General features: G+C 45.9%; 1 protein-coding gene across 2 annotated transcripts in view; it reads right to left on the minus strand.

Annotated features, from left to right (window-relative positions):
* The window catches only part of PTPRA (protein tyrosine phosphatase receptor type A), a 133,930-nt gene that overhangs the window by 106,123 nt on the left and 10,156 nt on the right, over positions 1-17,651 (minus strand). The window lies entirely within an intron of this gene.

A 17,651-nucleotide genomic window follows, 5' to 3' on the forward strand; every position in this document is an offset into this window, starting at 1 on the left:
GCGGAGAGGACAACAAGGAATATACAACACTTGGCCTGAAGCTGGAAAGATTTATATTTGATCCAGACTTTTTAGTAGGGTCTGTAGGATAGGACAAGGGGGAATGGTTTTAAACTAGAAGAGGGTAGGTTTAGGTTAGATCTTAGGAGGACATTCTTCCCTGTGAGGGTGGCGAGGCGCTGGCACAGGCTGCCCAGAGCAGCTGCGGATGCCCCGTCCCTGGCAGTGTCCCAGGCCAGGCTGGACAGGGCTTGGAGCAACCTGGGCTGGTGGGAGGTGTCACTGCCCATGGCAGGGGGGTGGAACTACATGATCTTCAAAGGTCTTTCCAATGCAAACCATTCTAAGATTTCTGCCAGATTTTACATCTAAATCTAGATGCTGGCTTAAAACCCACCTTATTTTCTCTCTTCTAGACAAGGCAAGGTCTCTGGGCAGGAGCAGGGCACTTGTTAGGACAGCCAGCATCAGTGGAAAGAGGGGACAAACCTTTCAACTGTACAAACATTTCTAGAGGCCTGACACAGGAGAAGGTGCCTTCAAAGCTACACCCTGCTCACGAAAATGGCCCTGAGGTAGAATTAGGCATGTATCAGTCCATCTGCAGGAGTGGATAGGTGGCTTTTCTGGAGTTGTAGGTATGTTAGTAAGGAGGACAGGAAAACAATATTTCATCAAGCTGGGGGAGAGACGAGTGAATTATTCCCTTGACAACCAGCTTAATGGGACCTGGTTATTTTCTCATTATTCAGTTATATATATTCAGTTTCTTGGTTACTTTCTGTATGACTCCTTCCAGTTTTAGATTTCATTTTCAACCAAAGATTGTCACGCTTTCCACATGCCGCAAAACAAATAAACAGGCAAGATGCATTTTTATAAGGTAAGGCAAGTCCCAAGTAGCTAAAACCACCCTCGCTGCTAGAACATCTTGGCAAAATTCAACTTCCTCCTCAACTGTAGCAAGTAAAAAGCTGATGCTCTTTGTCATAATGCTTTATTACTAGAGCATTAAAGCCCTCTCATATAGAGAGCAAGCCGCTGCGCACAGCACCCAAACCACCCAGCAGCACCCAGGCAGCAAAGCCGGCAGCAGAACTGATGCCTCCCGGGTTTGCTTCCAAGCATCTTGGTGTAGCTGATGGAGACTGCCAGGCTGCAAAGCACCACTGAAAGAACAAATATCACCACTCCATCTCTAAGTATTGCAGTGACAGCTTTTATATTTCCATTTGATGAATGGGACGATCAATTCATTTCAGTTGTTGTAGAAAGGACATATATTCTGTAGAGACAGGAAAGAAGCAGCAGAGCACCTTCTCCCTCGTGGTGCAGCAATGCTCCCCCAACGCCTACTCTGCCACTTTGCATTCCCCAGCAAAAAAACCAGGCTTGCTCATGGCAATGTGGATTCCCAATCCGGCTTTGTAGCAAAACAGCCTCCCTCTAATTACCAGTCAGCCTGATGACATCTAAATGGTGGAACACAAATATGTCAGAGACTCAAAATGAGAGAGTGTGAAAACAAGACTGTCTCCTTTCTGCATTCACACCGCAGGTCCCAAGCACACGAGGACACGCTCCTGCCTGAGTCATTCCCTGCAATGCTTTGCAGCCCAGCAGCAACCACAGGTATTTCCCATGTAAGTCTTTTTTTTTTTTTTTTTTTTTAATTATTTTAAATGAGAGGATAGCAAGAGTAACTTTGGGACTGCAAGGAGCAATGGTGTGATTACAAGGATCAGTCATGTCTATAGAGTCTTATTAGAAGTAATTTATATGCAAGTAAAACAAATATCCCCCACTTTTCTAGGAAAATGCCAAATTCCATACTGATTTACACGCTTTACAATCTCATTGACTTCAGAGGGATCGCCTGCAGTATGAATCACCAGGCTGTAGCCTCCCAGCAATAAAATAATCCCTTCATATTCCTCCTTTCAAAAACCCTATCATCCGACCAGGTGCTGCAGCTAAGACCCCACAAGCCAAGTCTCAGCCCTGCAGCTATGCTTCTCCTTTCCCTATTAAAGCTTGGGGAGGGGGTGAAAGGGAAATAAAAGTCTGATGATGGAAATGCCAACAAGCAAAAAACACAGCCTCGATGAGCCCAGCATGCGTGGCTGAGCAGGGGGGTGGCCGGGGGGTTATTTGGGGCAGTGCGGGGGGAGGGGCATGAACCCTTCTTCAACCTAATTAAATCCAGATTCAAAAGCCATTCTGATCCAAGGGCATTAAGTATTTTTGTTAGGAAAGGCAGGGATAAATTAACTCCTAACTCTGGCCCTAATCTTTTTTCATTGTTGTTTAAATTCTCCCACTTCCTAAGATTTCAGCATTTCCTCGTGATAAAAAGGAGCTCCAGTCTGCTAGCTCATCTGCCCCTTCCCTCCAAGGCATCTGGGCAGATGCTTCCCCAACCAAGCTCTTAAAAATTACACGACCTGCTTCTCCATTGACAAACATTGGTGCAAAAGGCAACTGCTGACCCCACTCTTCCCTTTAATCACAGCCGTTATTTACAGCGCTACCAACACACTGGGATAGAGGCTAATAAATGTTTAATGGCCCAGTAAACACCAAGGGCTTTATCTACAGCCCATTTCAAAGCCTGATCAAATATAATAATCCTTCGTATGTCTGTCTGCTGCTTCCCTGGCTTCCTGCAGGATGGAAGGAGATGTACACAGCCGCTTTATATTCAGGCAATAAAGGGAGGTTAGCTATAGGGACACAGATGTTTTCCCTACTTCCATATCAATTTTTTGCTCCCAGAAGGGCAGGACTATGCACCAACCTGTTGGACCTCAACTTCCATCTAATGTAGAAATGCAGGTGGCAGCTGCCTCTAGGATTTAATAAAGCAGTTATAAATAACAGGAATATTACACATAGAAAGCAGATAGTATGTGGAGGAAGTTGAAAGAAGTATCATTTACTTACAGACTGGGGTACAGGGGAAAATTACCTGCACACTTCATGAAGGGCTCTAGGAGACTATGAGACCAGAAATGCTGAAGTTTTATAGAAAGCTTTATTTAAAAATATGGAAACTGGATCAATATTTAAGCAGTTTATATATCGCACAACTTGCACAATGCACAGGATTGCCAAGTAGCTAAATTCTTCACATGCATTGACCCAGGCAAGTACTGACTTCTGCCAGACCAACTGATTCAGTGCATGGGGGACAAAAACATTTTTTCAGGCAGACAAACCACTTCCTCAGATCTGAAACGGAAGATAAGCTTCCGCCATCCCCCCACCCCAGTTATAGCTGTTGGTCCATTACCCAATATTGCCTTCCCATGCAAGTCTTACTTCTCTTCTAGACCCTCATACCTCCAATATGGTATTTTAAATGAGTCATTTTGACACATTAAAGCTAAGCAGTTATGTTTTTATTAGGCTATTACACATCACTGTGACAAACTACCCTAAAGACCTGGTCCTAAATCACAGTCCAGTTATTGTTTGGTAAACTCACATGAACAAGAGATAAATACACCAGAAAAAGCCACAAGGACTTCACAGGTGAGACCTCACCCATGACACAGGGCTGCACCGTAGCACCATCCAGCTAATCAACACACAAGCTCCAGCAGCCAGCCAGACCTGTTTCACAGATTTCTAGACCATATTCAAGATTTGATTTTTTCCCAGCCTCCAAAGCAGCCCCAAAATCAGGTCCTGGTACTGGTGAAGTCTTCTAACATAGCCAAGGCCAACTGGCTCTACCAACACTACCACCTCCTGGGCTCAGATGATGGGAGAGATCTGCTTCCCAGTTCCATCTGGTCAAACTGGAGGGTCCTCTAAGTCCGATCCAAGCAGAAAGCAAGGGATCAGGACGGTATTATGAAAACAGAGGCTTGAGGCCAAAGTAAAGGAGCCTGCGGGCAGGGCTGTCATCAGGGTGTAGCTCACCCGTGCTGCCATGCACTGGCCCCTTCCCTCTCCTCCATGGGACATTTTCATTTAGCGTGGCCAGGAGACTCTTGCAGAGGATGTTTTAAAACTCCCAGAGCTGCCAAAAATGTCAAATTAGAGCACAGCGAGAGCTCATAATAAATCCACTGAAGTGAACCACAGCACTGCTCAGCTGCCTTTTTGGGTGAAACCAAAAATTGTGAAAGCAAAGACCTACCGGCAATTACACCCAAAATGCTTCCTGTCTTTGCACGAATCTTTGTTTGCTTTGGGTTTTAGTGGTAGATGGGAACACAGACTACAATTTGTGGGAGATTGTTCTTTGCATTAGCAGCAATAACCTTTTTTTCTCCCCTCCTTAACAGATAAAGAAAGCATTAAAATATACCACTCTGAAATAGCTTGGTCCTGAATTCACAGATGGTAGCAAAAGGTAGCATTATTTATTTGTGGCTTTAGTCACTTCTAAAAAGAAAAATAGATAAAGAAAGAAATGTACCTGAATTAGGACTCCGGTGCTCTTTCTTTTGCAACTAATACTTCACAATGCAGCATGGAAAGAGCATTTTGCACAGCTCTAGGAAACCATGTTTAGAAAAAAATAATACATTTACCCAAGAAGAAGAATGAAAATAAGCAGAACAATAAGAGTCACGGAAGTTTGCTCTGAGGAGACATCTGGGAAGGTGAAAGGAGGAAGCAAGTGAAAGAAAACACACAGCATAAAGATACAAATTAATACAAAACAGCAAGAGAGGAATTATTAAGCCATTTTACATTTACACAGAACGGAATCTAACAAACAAGATGTGATCATATAGTGTTATATGATTCAAAATTTAGCTGCATTTATATATACAGCCATACCCTTACAGAGGGCTCAGCTGATCCCTGTTATTTCCTGAGGACCTCAGCCTCCCTGCCTCACAGAATCCCACAGTGGTTGAGGTTGGAAGGGACCTTTTGATCATCTGGTCCAACCCCTGCTCAGGCAGGGCCACACAGAGCCAGCTGCCTGCAACTGTGCCCAGAGAGACTGGGAAGATCTCCAAGGATGGAGAATCCACAACCTCCCTGGGAAACCTGTGCCAGATGCCCTGATGTTCAAAATGTGTTTCCTGATGTTCAGAGGGACCCTCCTGGGTCTCAGTTTGTGCCCACGGCCCCTGGTTCCGTCACTGGGCGCCACCGGCAAGAGCCTGGCTCTGTCCTCCTGGCAGCCTCCCTGCAGGTGTTCACAGACACCGAGATCCACCCCGAGCCTTCTCTTCTCCAGGCTGAGCAGCCCCAGCTCCCTCAGCCTTTCCTCACAGCAGAGATGCTCTGGTCCCTTCGCTGGACTCTCTCCAGCCTGTCCCTGTCTCTCTTGTACTGGGGAGCCCAGCACTGGTCCCAGCGCTCCAGGTGTGGCCTCACCAGCACCGAGCAGAGAGGAAGGATCACCTCCCTCGGTCTGCTGGCAGCGCTTTGTCTGACGCAGCCCAGGACACCTCTGGCCGCCTTTGCAGCAAGGGCACGTTGCTGGCTCAGGGACAACCTGGTGTCCACCAGCCCCCCAGGTCCTTCTGTGCCAAGCTGCTGCCCAGTGGGGTGGCCCCCAGCACGTGCCAGTGCCTCGAGTTGTTCCTCCCCAGGGGCAGGACTTTGCACTTTGCCTTGTTGAACTTCATGAGGTCCCTGCTGGCCCATTTCTCCAGCCTGTCAAGGTCCCTCTGGATGGCAGCATGACCCTGTGGAGTATCAGCCACTCTTTTCAATCACACACCAGTTTGGTGTTGTCAGCAAATTGCTGAGGGCATACTCTGCCCCATCATCCAGTTCATTAATCAAAATGTTCAACAGAACTGGACCCAGTCTTGACCCCCAGGGTACACTGCTAGTTACCGGCCTCCCAGTAGACTTTGTGCCACTGGTCATCACCCTGTGGGCCAAATCATTCATCCAGTTTTCAACCTACCTCACTGTCTGCTCATCCACTGTGTACATCAACAGCTTTTCTACAAGGATCTTAGGGAAGACTGGGTCTAAGGCCTTACTGAAGCCTAGGCAGACAATATCCACTGCCCTCCCCTCATCTACCAGGCCAGTCAGTTCATCACAGAAGTCTCTCAAGTTTGCCAAGTAGGACTTCCCCTTGGTAAACACATGCTGACCACTCCTGATGACTTTGTCATCCATCAAGTGCCTGGATGAGTGGCTCAATCTCCTATCTGTACTTATAGTTTTGCCTCAAAGAAGTTGGAGAATCTCACATTTATCTACTCAGTCTTCCTGAGGGGATACCGTTTGATTATTGCTGTGATAGAAATTTCAGGGAAACAGCACGTGCAAGAAAGAAAAACACTTGTAGGTCACTATGAAATCTGGTATCATACGGGCAAGCTCATCAGTAGGCAGTTTAGTTTACATCAACAACAAGTAAAAAAGGCACAGAGAACACCAGCTATATGGATGATAAATATACATAATATTCTCCAGTAGTGAAGCCTATCCTCACTGCAAGAAATTGCCATTTACTTCCAGTACAGATGGATTACTCATGGACAGAGAAGCCAGGGGCAAAATTAACTCTTGGAGCCCAGCATGTCCCAGAGATCAGATTAAACCCAGTCTGTTCCTTTCCTCCACTGCACATGGACAAGGGAACTTGATGGCCTCTTTTATTGCTTTCATCACCGCAATAATTATTTTAATTTTCAGTTTCTTGATTTTGGCAGAGACTCTCTTAAAAGCCCAACCAAGAACAGTTAAATGCAAAAATTAAGGGAAATGAGGTGCCAACGAGATTTGGTATCTGCCCTTCTTCCCTTAAGTAGGATGGAAGATTAAGTGTTCAGCATAGAAGCTCCTCAGAAAGCCTACAAAGGGAGGCACCCTCAGAAGAGATCCAAAAAGCTTTTTACTTAATAGAAACCATCTAGAACTTGCCAATAAGTTAAATCCTGCAAGACCAGCGAGATGGAGCCCTGGCTTCAGCTCCCGCTTGGGCTCAGCAGTTCAAATCCACTTCCCACATGCCAGGGAGAGCAGCCTAGTCAGCCCGTGGTCTTTTCTGTCCTTCCCTGATGATGCTACGATGCCAAGCGGCCAAATATGAGAGTCATTACACCAGAAAGTACATAACATAGTGATTAATGGACTTACCTAGGAGGGAGGTTCTAGCCATGGCCCTCTTTCTCAGGACTTTCTGTGTTTTATGTTAGATATTCATTGGATTTGAGAAACCCACAAGCACTTACACTACAGTGCTGCTGAGAAGAGGAGCCAGGATACAAATCCTTCCCTTTTATATTCCACCAATAAATTGTACACTCCTCTGCATGAGTGCTCAGGTTTGAGTGGCAAGGAGGGATGCAGCACTTGTGTTTCAAACAGCCAGACAGCGTTGCCTGTTTCTCACCAACAATCAAAGGAATGGGAACCCAACACCTAGACCAGAAACATCTCAAGGAGGTTCCAGTGTTGGCTGTTCAAAAAGCCCAGGTTCCTGGGATCAGAGTTTTGATTTTTTTATTTTTTTTAAGAACAAAGGTCTTCAAAAATTGTCTCTTACTCAAAGGATAACAGCTGTATGACAGTCGCACTCAGATTCAAAGTCTTCTACTCATTCATGAATTCAAAAGTAAGGCTAAGCTGATGCACCATTAAGTCCAGTTTCCTTATTTTTAGAGAACAAGTATAATTATCCCCAACTTCACAGACACAAGACACTCCTAGAGAAGTGACCTGTCAGTGAAATGACAGAGGCGGCAACAAAAGCCCACTCACCCTACCACTGGCCTCATGCCTTGCAAAATAATCGCCTTCCCACCCAGTACCAAAGGTTACAATTACAGTGAGAATGAGTCAAGCCGGAAAGACCTATTTAAAAAAGTAGAAAAAAAATGGGAAAAAGTTTTAATGAAAACATGCAGGCAATTCTAAGAAAGAAAAGAGGCCCATTTTTGCATTGCACCTTGTTTGCTCATGCTTTGTCTCAGTTGCCAACCACAGATTAAATACTTCAGTTAAAATTTTGCTCATCTGGTACCTTTAATTCTTAGTCACTAGAAAATGAACATCTGTTTTGCTTTGAGGCTTTCAGCAGTGACTCAATGTTATCTACAGTGTCGGACAGCTGAAGACTAGTATTTCTGAGGTTCTCCCCCCGCCTTCCCTAGCAACAGAGCTGCTTGCTTTCAGAAGGAACAATCAGCCTCAAAATTGTGTTACAAAATCATTAAAGTTTGACACGAGTTCAGGAGGAAGCATTGGATGCAGAGAGGTTTCATCCTCAGCTGCAAACAAACCAGCTGAGATCTCTACTGGCATACCTGTGCCCCATAGCTTTCCAGGATCGATACACCCTTGCAGGGTGATGCCCGGCTTTCAGGCTCCAGAGAAGCAGCCATCTCCTGCTGTGTTTACAGTAAGCATGATAAACACACTTCAATTAAAATGATTCCAGTGGCCCTCTCAGCATGAGCATATTCCCTCCCCCTCCCTGAAAGCAATCCCAAAGGTTTATCTGCAATTTAACCTCTGCTGGCTTCAGGGACAGCAGATAGCTCAGCATCACATATCTTCATCAGCAGTGAAGTACCCAAGGTAGACACACAGTTTTAGAAAGAGGATGCAGCAGCAGGAAATATCCCTGCACTAAGGGACTCAATTAACTTGCTGATATAAGACACCAGCAACCTATTAACACAGTAGACGCTGTTGCATGCACAAAGGCATGCCACGGCTGGGAAAAGGACTTCAAGGGTAACATACGCTGTGTGCATGTGCAAGGAAAAGCCTGGACATGGTCATCATCTCATCCTGCTGTAAAGGAAGGGATCTGTGCAATATCCAAGGCTGCTGACAAACTGATTGCTAACAGCCATTTTCTCCCCCATTTGTGCAAGGTTGATCCTGTGGTTCATTCAGTGAATTAATATCTTCCCTGGAAAAGCGTTAGACATAAAGCAAATCCATAGACCTCGCTATTGCCTCGCCAAATGGCAGCTGTAAAACAGATCCACGTGTCTGAAAGGTGGATGCTCAGGCACAGGCTAGCTTTACGAGGTTTCTGTCTCCCATATTAGACGTGAGCAGACAACACTGAAGGGTTTTACAGTCTTCACCCTCATGTACAGATATGGGAACTGCCACTCAGGATGCAGACATTAACCCACAGGGGAATAGAGGTCCAAAGGGAAATCTGAGGAAACCTCTGCTCCCCACCTCTAAACCAAGTGCTTTAACCTCCAAAAGGTTTTTCTGTCCCTCAGTAAAATCTTAAAAAATTAGTGTCCATAGTTACAGCTGAAGACTGTCTGAATGAGCACAACAGACCACATCTAAAATCTCTTTAATTCAATACCTCTAACATCAACCAGCAGCAAGTCCAGGAAGCAAGGTCAGACCCACACCAGCACATGTCATTTTCTCCCCAGAACACTTCCCAGTCTCCAGCACTGTCTGTTTCTGCCCAGGGATCTTTCCACTTTCCTTCCATGAATTTATCCAGTCACCTTTTTGATCCATGTAAGTTTTTAAGCATCCTACAACAAGCAGCAACACAGCTTAACACACGGGGTGGAAGTGTTTAAAAACACTGATAGCAGGCAGGAGAAGGATGTGCTACCAGGAAAGTACCATCAACTCCAAAGGTTATGATACCCACAGCTCACAAAGCTCCACTGAGTTCTCACCCCAAAGTTTTTACAGCATTAGTAGAGACCATGACAAACAAGCATTGCCATGCAAGTCTTAAAGATTCAGACTGTGCTCCTCATTAGTACCTCTGTGGGCAAAGAAGCAGAAGAACTGGTTTGGAAAAAGAAAAGGAAAATCAGATTACTTCGATAACATGTCTAATTAATAAAGCATAAACTAGATGGGCAGGTTCAGTCTGTGCATCCCATCTGCTTTGACTTCAGTCACAACAGTTCCCGTCTCCACAAGTGCCAGTTTCCATACAGATATTCCCACATGCTGACAAGCCAAAGACATGCCTTCAGCACCTGGGCACATAGGTGGTTCTATGGCACTATCGCACACCCTTGTGTTCTTTTCTTTAGGAAGAAGGGATGAATAATGAAAAATATGAGTGTCCAGTATGCAAAGCATGGTTCTGAGACACCAAGGCTCTATCCCAAGAACTAAACACAAGAATTTGGTACGAGTTTGCTATAGCTTTGTAGTCACCAGTCCTCCATGGCTGCTAAATAGGTACTTATCCACCTTTAAAGCCTTAACCTCATAACAGCTAACATTATTTATTCTGTTGCACTTTAAGTGACTTCGCAATCAACTTGCATGAAGTTCTATAGTGTAAATGCTGACTTATAAAGATTTATTTGTGGAGTGACTAGGTATAACTCGTCTGATGACCTTAGGGAGCTCTTGATCTCGGCACTTTTCCATTCCTCCTTTTGGAAACAATGAGCCAAGAAGACACATACCATAGAATCCCAACAACAGGAAACATCTAGACACGCTTGCAAACATGCACCCTGGCCCTAAAAGCTTCAACAAAAGGCAAATGCGAGTAACAAAAGCAAGGGGAGCATCCCTACTGCTGTGCAGAAGGTCAGCAGCAGCACCAAGGACAGGATGTGGGAGATGGAGAAGCACATCAAGTACCCGTGGCAGCCCAACAAAGCAAACTCTGTGACTTAAAATGAAATGGAGAAGAGGTAGGTCAGTAGGAGGTGCTGCCTGCAGAATGTAGGGATTTCAGCCAGTGTGCCATGAAAAATGCATATGAGCTCAGTAAAGTGTCTTTATATAAAGAAAGTACCGTTCCTGCTCCCCCAGGGAAAGAGGAGGAGGGGGAAGATGTTTGTATCCTATTTCAGGTTTAAGAGGATTTCTCCTAAAGTATTAAGTCTGTGAGAAGTTCTGAGACTAAGCAGCTAGGGACAGCCAGCAGAGAGCACAAGGAGCAGAAAACTTGCCCTTCTCAAACCAAGGCAACCTCACAGAGCACTTTTTCTTGTTTATCTATAGTTTAACCCATTGGAAATACCCGCTTCATAACAGGCAGCAGGATGGAGGCAAGATCTGTTCCTACAGCCATGCACAGGCCTCCAGAACAACAGGAAACTGGTGGCCAAGCAGTGCTGATAGTCCTGATGCTGCACTAATGCTCAGTTGAGGACAGGCTGATTCATTCACCCCTGTTAAAAACCCAAGCACCAACATGAGTCAGTCTGCTGGAGCTGGTAGTTCATTTTTTCCAGGTTTCATTGCTACAGGTGGATTTTATGAAAATTAAAACCTTTCAAGGAGGTTCAGTGCTTCAGAGGCAGAGAGAAGGCTACAGTCAATTCCAGACAAGCTTCTCCTGTATCACTTCATGCATGCCCAGAGTGGCTGTTGGCACCTGCTCCTGAACAACCCAGCCACAATCAGACCCTGAAAAGATTGTCTATGCAGCACGAGGGAAGAGGAATGGGACTGAATAAGCAACGTCCTGTTGGGAAAGTCCACACCACACCTACGATTACACACAAGAAAAAAATCAGCCTAGTATTCAAGCCAGCCAAACAGGGAATGCCAAACCTTTATTAAAAGGAAAACCTTGAGTAACTCGGATGCAAACAAGCTCATATCCAGCTGAGATGCTAAGCCCCTTTCACTACCTTTGTACTAAAGAGCTATTTTCATAAAGGTCTGATTCGCAGTTGGGGCTGGCTAGAGGAAGGACCCAGCAGGATGTGCCATCCCAGAAGCATCCCTAGCCCAAGCCACTGAGCTCCAGCTGTGACTTCCTGCAGTGCTGGGGACATCTGACCCCTGCAGCTCACTCCAGCCCAGCTCCCAGCTCCCCATCCCTCAAAATTCAACAGCATTAAACAGTGGAAAGCTTCTGTTTGTAAATCATGGTTGCTACACGGAGGATCATCACACGTTGTAACTGCAACGTCACAGGAGCAAACGAAGTGGTGATGGCGAAATCCTACAGCACAGATTTGTTCTCCAGGCTTCTCCCTTAAAGCTAATGCAGAAAGTGCATGTGGGTGGCTGCAACTTCATCCCAAGAAGGTGAACCAATGCAAGAAGCCTCAGCTGCACTGGAACTGTCAAGATCTCTGGCAAACTACTTAAAAGTTTTCTTACAAAACTTACAAGTAGTTTTCCTCAGGAAGTGGACAATAAGTTGCCAGTAGCATCCTGGAAGACTTTCTCCTGCGAAAGAACTGCTTACTTAGGAACAGAGCTAACTCAGGCAACATGCACAAAATAAAAAGGCAGAAGAGAAGTTTAAGTGGAACTTGCTGACTACAGTGACATGGTACATTGACATGGTACAGGGAGCAGAGGGCAGGGGAGATCAGGGCAGCAGCCAGTGCTTTGGAATAGGCACAGTAATAAGTTTCCACGGGAGCATGTTTCTTTAAAGTCAGATGTATTAGATCATCTTGTCCCCTAGAGTATGTTGTTTCCTAATGTTTTGCCCAGACCAATTTCAAATGTCAAAAGCAATGGTTGGGTTGGTAGGTTGTGTTTTTGGTGGGGTTTTTTTGGGTTGGTTTTTTTTTTTTTTAACTACCTTGAGTCCCTACAGAGCCAGTCAAGGATGAGAATTTTAGACTCTGTTCTGTCTTTCACATTACAAATGCAATTACTGCTGCAGCTTGATTACAGCATCTCCTGTCATACAGATTCTGCAAGAGGCTGAAAGAACAGCTTGCCTTTCAAATGGAGTTAGAAAAATTCATATGAGTCCTTCAGTGCTCAGTGGTCATGCGGCAATGAAATTTAAGAAAAGCATGTGCAGTCTCAAGGGAAGTGCCTCCCTTAGAGAAAGCTATTCACATGTCTTCAAAAAAAGACATGATGAAAAGCCCTTGCAAAGTATTTAACCTGAAGTAAGGACTACTCTCAAAATAGTCTTATTCCTCTTGCTTTTCAATCCTTTCATCCAGTTAATGAAGAAAAATCTTCCCTACAAGGAGATTTTTAGATGCATGTGACCGTTTGGGATGGGCAGTCTTGCCCTACCTGGATGCAAGAGATATAGGACTGAGAAAAGTAACGGATCACACAACTAACATTCAAGTTAGTTTGACTCCTCTTCCCAGACATGAAAGCAGTGAGCATCTTGGATTTAGCTCTTGGACAACTGTAAGTGGAAATTAGCACTACAAGCTGGAAACATCTGGATATAGATAGTTAAACAAGATAGTATCATCAGGTCACATCTGTTTTCCACATTTTCATTTCAGCCTACCAAGAGGCAAGAGTCAGGGGCATAGGCTGGAGTTGGGAGAAGAGCTGTGGTGGGTTACTCAGGGTCCTCGAGCCGGATGATCACACAGGCCACTGCCACCAGATGTGGGGTCCCTTCTCCTCTGCCTCCCCACACCAGGCATTCCCACAGCTGCCCATGCCAGGCTCTGTGTCAGCCACAGCAGGCCAACCTGCCTTCCTAACCTGCCAAAATGTCAGACAGGACAGGGTGCTGTGCCAGGGAGAGCGGTTTCATGCCAAGGTAAGCAAGCTGAGCTGCCTTACCCGATTGTCAGATGTGGCCCAACACGTGCAGAAAAGTAAACTCTCCAAAACAACACCTACATCAGCTCACCTCTGTCACGTAACAACTAATCAACTCTTCATAACTTAATTTCCTTTGGACACTGGGGCAATAGGCCTCCCTCTTCAACCAAGTACCAACTAATGCACCAATGCTGCTACACCTGAGCCCCAGAGAACACCTGATTTTGATGAGACAGGGCTTGACCCCAAGTTATTAAGCAGTAAGTAGGAATGTTAAGTGCAACTACTAATGGTGAAATAGGCACAGATGGCACCGAGGTTAAAGGGAGCTTACAGGATGGGACTAAACCAAGTTCAGCTAATAGCACATGCCTGGCTATCAAAGATGACAAGGTTTAGCAGCTTATTATTAATAATGAATCCTTTGCAGGATGTTTTCCACTAGGAAAAAGCAAAAGTGTTGCCTTTTCAGCTGCCCATTACTTAAAGTGAGCTGAAGGAGCCCCACTTCAGAGGGAATAAATCCCTTTTGGATCAGGCAGTGGGCAGCTTGACCAGGAAGCAGTCAGCACTGTTAAGCCACCTGATATCTATTGTCCAAGCAAGAGACTTCAGACTTAGAATAAAAGCCAGCAGTTCTCAAGAAGCATGGAAGCACCAACTCCTTTTATTTCACATCTCTTCCCTTTTCCCTGGGGACAGCAGGCAGCCTGGTGTGACACAACGGGAATACTCCAGTCCTGTCATGGGCACAAAATCTGTGATCAAGGCAAGCACCGATAAATGGGAGTAGGGTAGTGAGTGAAGGAAAGTTCATGGAAGATTGCTCACAGAAGACAGGAATATTAAACTGTCTTCAACAGTTAAATTAAACTTCAGAGTTTCAACTCTGAAGCCAGGAAAGACTTAAAAAATTGGCAGCTTTGCACTTGAAGCTGCTAAGAAACAACCCTGCCCAGAGGAAAGAAAAACTACAAGTGGAAGAATTAAGCAGGCAAGTGCTTGACATAAGTGTGATTTTGTCAACGGAGACAATTTATGGAACAGGTCTGTAAAAGCAAAGGAGGACAGGGGAACAGAGGGCAGCTTGGGTACTGCCAGACTTTCTGCCTGCAAGCACTTTATTCCAAGATCATCTTTTGGCTCATGGTTGTAGAGATGGAGGGGCAGGATCCAAGGACCACTCTCAGTGGGGAGATGAAAATGGCTTCTCAGTTTTTCACTCCTGTACCACAGGATCTGCAGCAAGATTTTGGCATGACCCAGTCCCACTGGTTTTGGCAGCCCATGCCTGCTTGCTGCAGGTAGGGCAAAGGGCAAGGTGGACCTCCAGCCACCACCTATGCTGGTGTCTACTTCCACAGCACTGCAACAACACACATGTTGGACTGCTCCAGCCTGGGCTGATGAGAAGAGCAAGTGTGCAAGGACATCTGTGAGAAGAACTGCAGCAAAGCCTGGGAGCTATCCTGCATGAAACCAAATGTTGCACAAAGTCTGAAATAAGCCAAGCTTCTGAGGTGCCTGTTCAACATTGCTGGGCTCCAAGCAAAGACAAAATTCAGCAGAAACAAGAAGGTTTTTCTGAAGTCATCAGTTTTTGTTACTTCCAAAATTTATACCTGTACAAGCTGGCACATCTGCAGTCCTGGTCAAGACACTGCCACGTGCCAGGGCATGGTGGAGAACGGAGGGTTTGGCAGCTGGGGGCCAAGAGGGAAGGAAGACACAATCCAATTGGCAAGCCATGAATTTAGCTCCAGAATAGGATGGACCAAACTTGTGCTCAAAAATAAATTCTCAAGTGGCTCTTATTAGCAAGAACAGATTTAAGCTCCACATACATACCCAGTTCCTCGCCCTCATACCATCACTTCCCAATGTTCCCCAGGCCTCTCTCTTCTCCCCAGAGGTAGATCCAAGTGCCTCTGCAACCTGGGCACTGCTCAAAGCTGGTATTCACGGTCAGATCCAGAATGGAAGTGACTTTGAGTATGTCTGATGGGAGAATGTAGTTCAAATGCTTTGAAAGCTTTAGAGCATTTTATTCAATGTTTTGACTGCTTCTAAGTAAAATTAGGTCCCAGCGTCCAAAAATATAGGAAGTAAAACCATCAGTAATGAGAAAAATTGATTCTAATGTAACATCCAACACTATGGTTTGACAGGGTCATTTGTAACCACGCATAAAGTGACCACAGATAAATTGGGGTAGTCAGAGATGCTTGAGACCTGGATGAAGAACACTGAAGAGCTACAGCCAGGCCACTGGAAGAACCTCATTCAAGAGGGACACAAAGTACCTTCCCATCTTTAACATAAGCCACTGTTATCTGAGAGTTGGCCCAAAGATGGAAGTTGGTAGCCCAAGTTCAAATGATGGGTTTGTGCCACAGCAGATATCAGAGGCCATGCAGCCTCCCAAGGCTTGATGGTAGCATTAGCTCTCCAAAAGTCTCTAAAAACACCACCAAACTGAATGAACCCCGTGGCTGAACCTTGATTGCCCCTAGACACAAAGCTGCAGCACCTTTGGAGGGCAGCAGAAGGGAAAATCTATGTCCCTGCTTAGTCCCTGAAACAAGGTTTCAACCCTACAGCCAGATTTAGCACTTTCATCTTTAAAAAAAACACAATTCCTCAGTCCTTCATCATGCCACACAGAATTGCATGATGAAAAGCCACAGGTGAAAGCAAACTCACAAGCGCAGCTCAGCATCTGCTCCCATCCTCAGCCCTCTGGCATCCCTTCCCAAGGGCCAGGGTGGGGAGCAGGGCAGGCCCTCAGCTGCTGGGAAGGGGTTGCCAACAGCACCGCTCTAATAAGATCTTGGGGGAAACACATCCTTCGCCTCACATAAAACAGTCCTGCAGCCTGCTTCTCATGTTGGAAACCCACTGGGCCTGGCACGCTGTCAGTGCAACCTGGACCCCTGGGGCAAATTGCTGCCAGTCCTTTTATCAAAGGACAGGAGAAAAACCCTATTACACTGCCACAGCCTGAAGCCCATCTCCCCTGTACTGGTGGCTTTGCCACATTGCAGATTCTCACTATCAGAGATGCTGGCGCAGGGAGATAAAGAGGCAGGAACATCTCAGGCTGCAGGGAAATCAGAATTGAAAAGAGGCAAGAGGCTTTTTAAAAACACTTTATGCTGCCCTACCCTGGTCTCAAGCTGTGGGAGGGACACGGAGGACTGAGCTCCAGACGCCTCGTGCTCACTTGGAAGGCTAACCTCTTCAAGTGTCAAGTCAATGCATCTCACAGGAGCCGAGCTGCAATTTGTCACCTAAACAGCAACAGTCCTCCTGGAAACACCCTGCACCAACAAGCCAGTCTTGTTAGTGAAGACAAAGCTCAAGCAATGCTTTAAAAGATCTGTAACAGTCACTGTAAGAGGCAAAATGGAAAAAAAAAAACAAACGTGGAAGTGGCAGTCCTCTTCCTATCCCTGGGCTTGGGATCTGCTGCTGGCAGGGTTTCTGGCAGGGCTGGGAGCCTGCACTCTGGTGACAGAGGGGGTACAGCACACACACTGCCATGACCACCCGGAGGGCTGGAAACAGCTGAAGCGACACAGAAAACGTTGCCCATAAGATGGGACTGGTCACTGCCGTGACGAGCGTGGCAGAGGTATCCTGACAAGACCCTTCTGTGCTGGATGGGGAAAAACAGGCAAGATAGCTACTGTGCTACCGCCTGTGTCCTTCATTAGTTAATTACCTACATTTCTGTAACTACATTGCTTTAATGAAGCAGCAGGAAAGGAAAAATTAAATATAAAGAGGCAACCTCAGCCAGCCAGCAGTACCTTCTCTGATGCAAGTGGATGGCATTTCAGCAGACAGGGCTCCAGGAACCTAAATTCCCTTAAATCTGCATCGTGTTTCTCAGCCCATGGGGCACTGAACTGCCCAAAATGAAATCCCCCCATGCGTATCACCACACCCTCTCTGTGCTAACGGCTGCATGAGGAGCCACACCATGAGGCCCACTGAGAAAGAATCCTTAAACGCTTCTAAACACAATTTTAAAGATTCTCTTCCAAACTAAGTCAAATTGTCAGTGGGTGAGACCTGCCCTCTCCATACCTGGGCACCCTGGATCATGGGCAGCAACAGGCAAGAACTTGTTTTGGGCAGCAGAGCCAGCTTAAATAGATTAAACCACAAGTTTAGTCTTCTAGTCTGCCACACTGCCTGAAGGCTGCTGGCATGTCCAGGTTTCAGCCACCTTTAATGAAGCCACA

This window comes from Falco peregrinus, chromosome 2 (assembly GCF_023634155.1).
Source record: "Falco peregrinus isolate bFalPer1 chromosome 2, bFalPer1.pri, whole genome shotgun sequence".
Taxonomy (NCBI): Eukaryota; Metazoa; Chordata; class Aves; order Falconiformes; family Falconidae; genus Falco; species Falco peregrinus.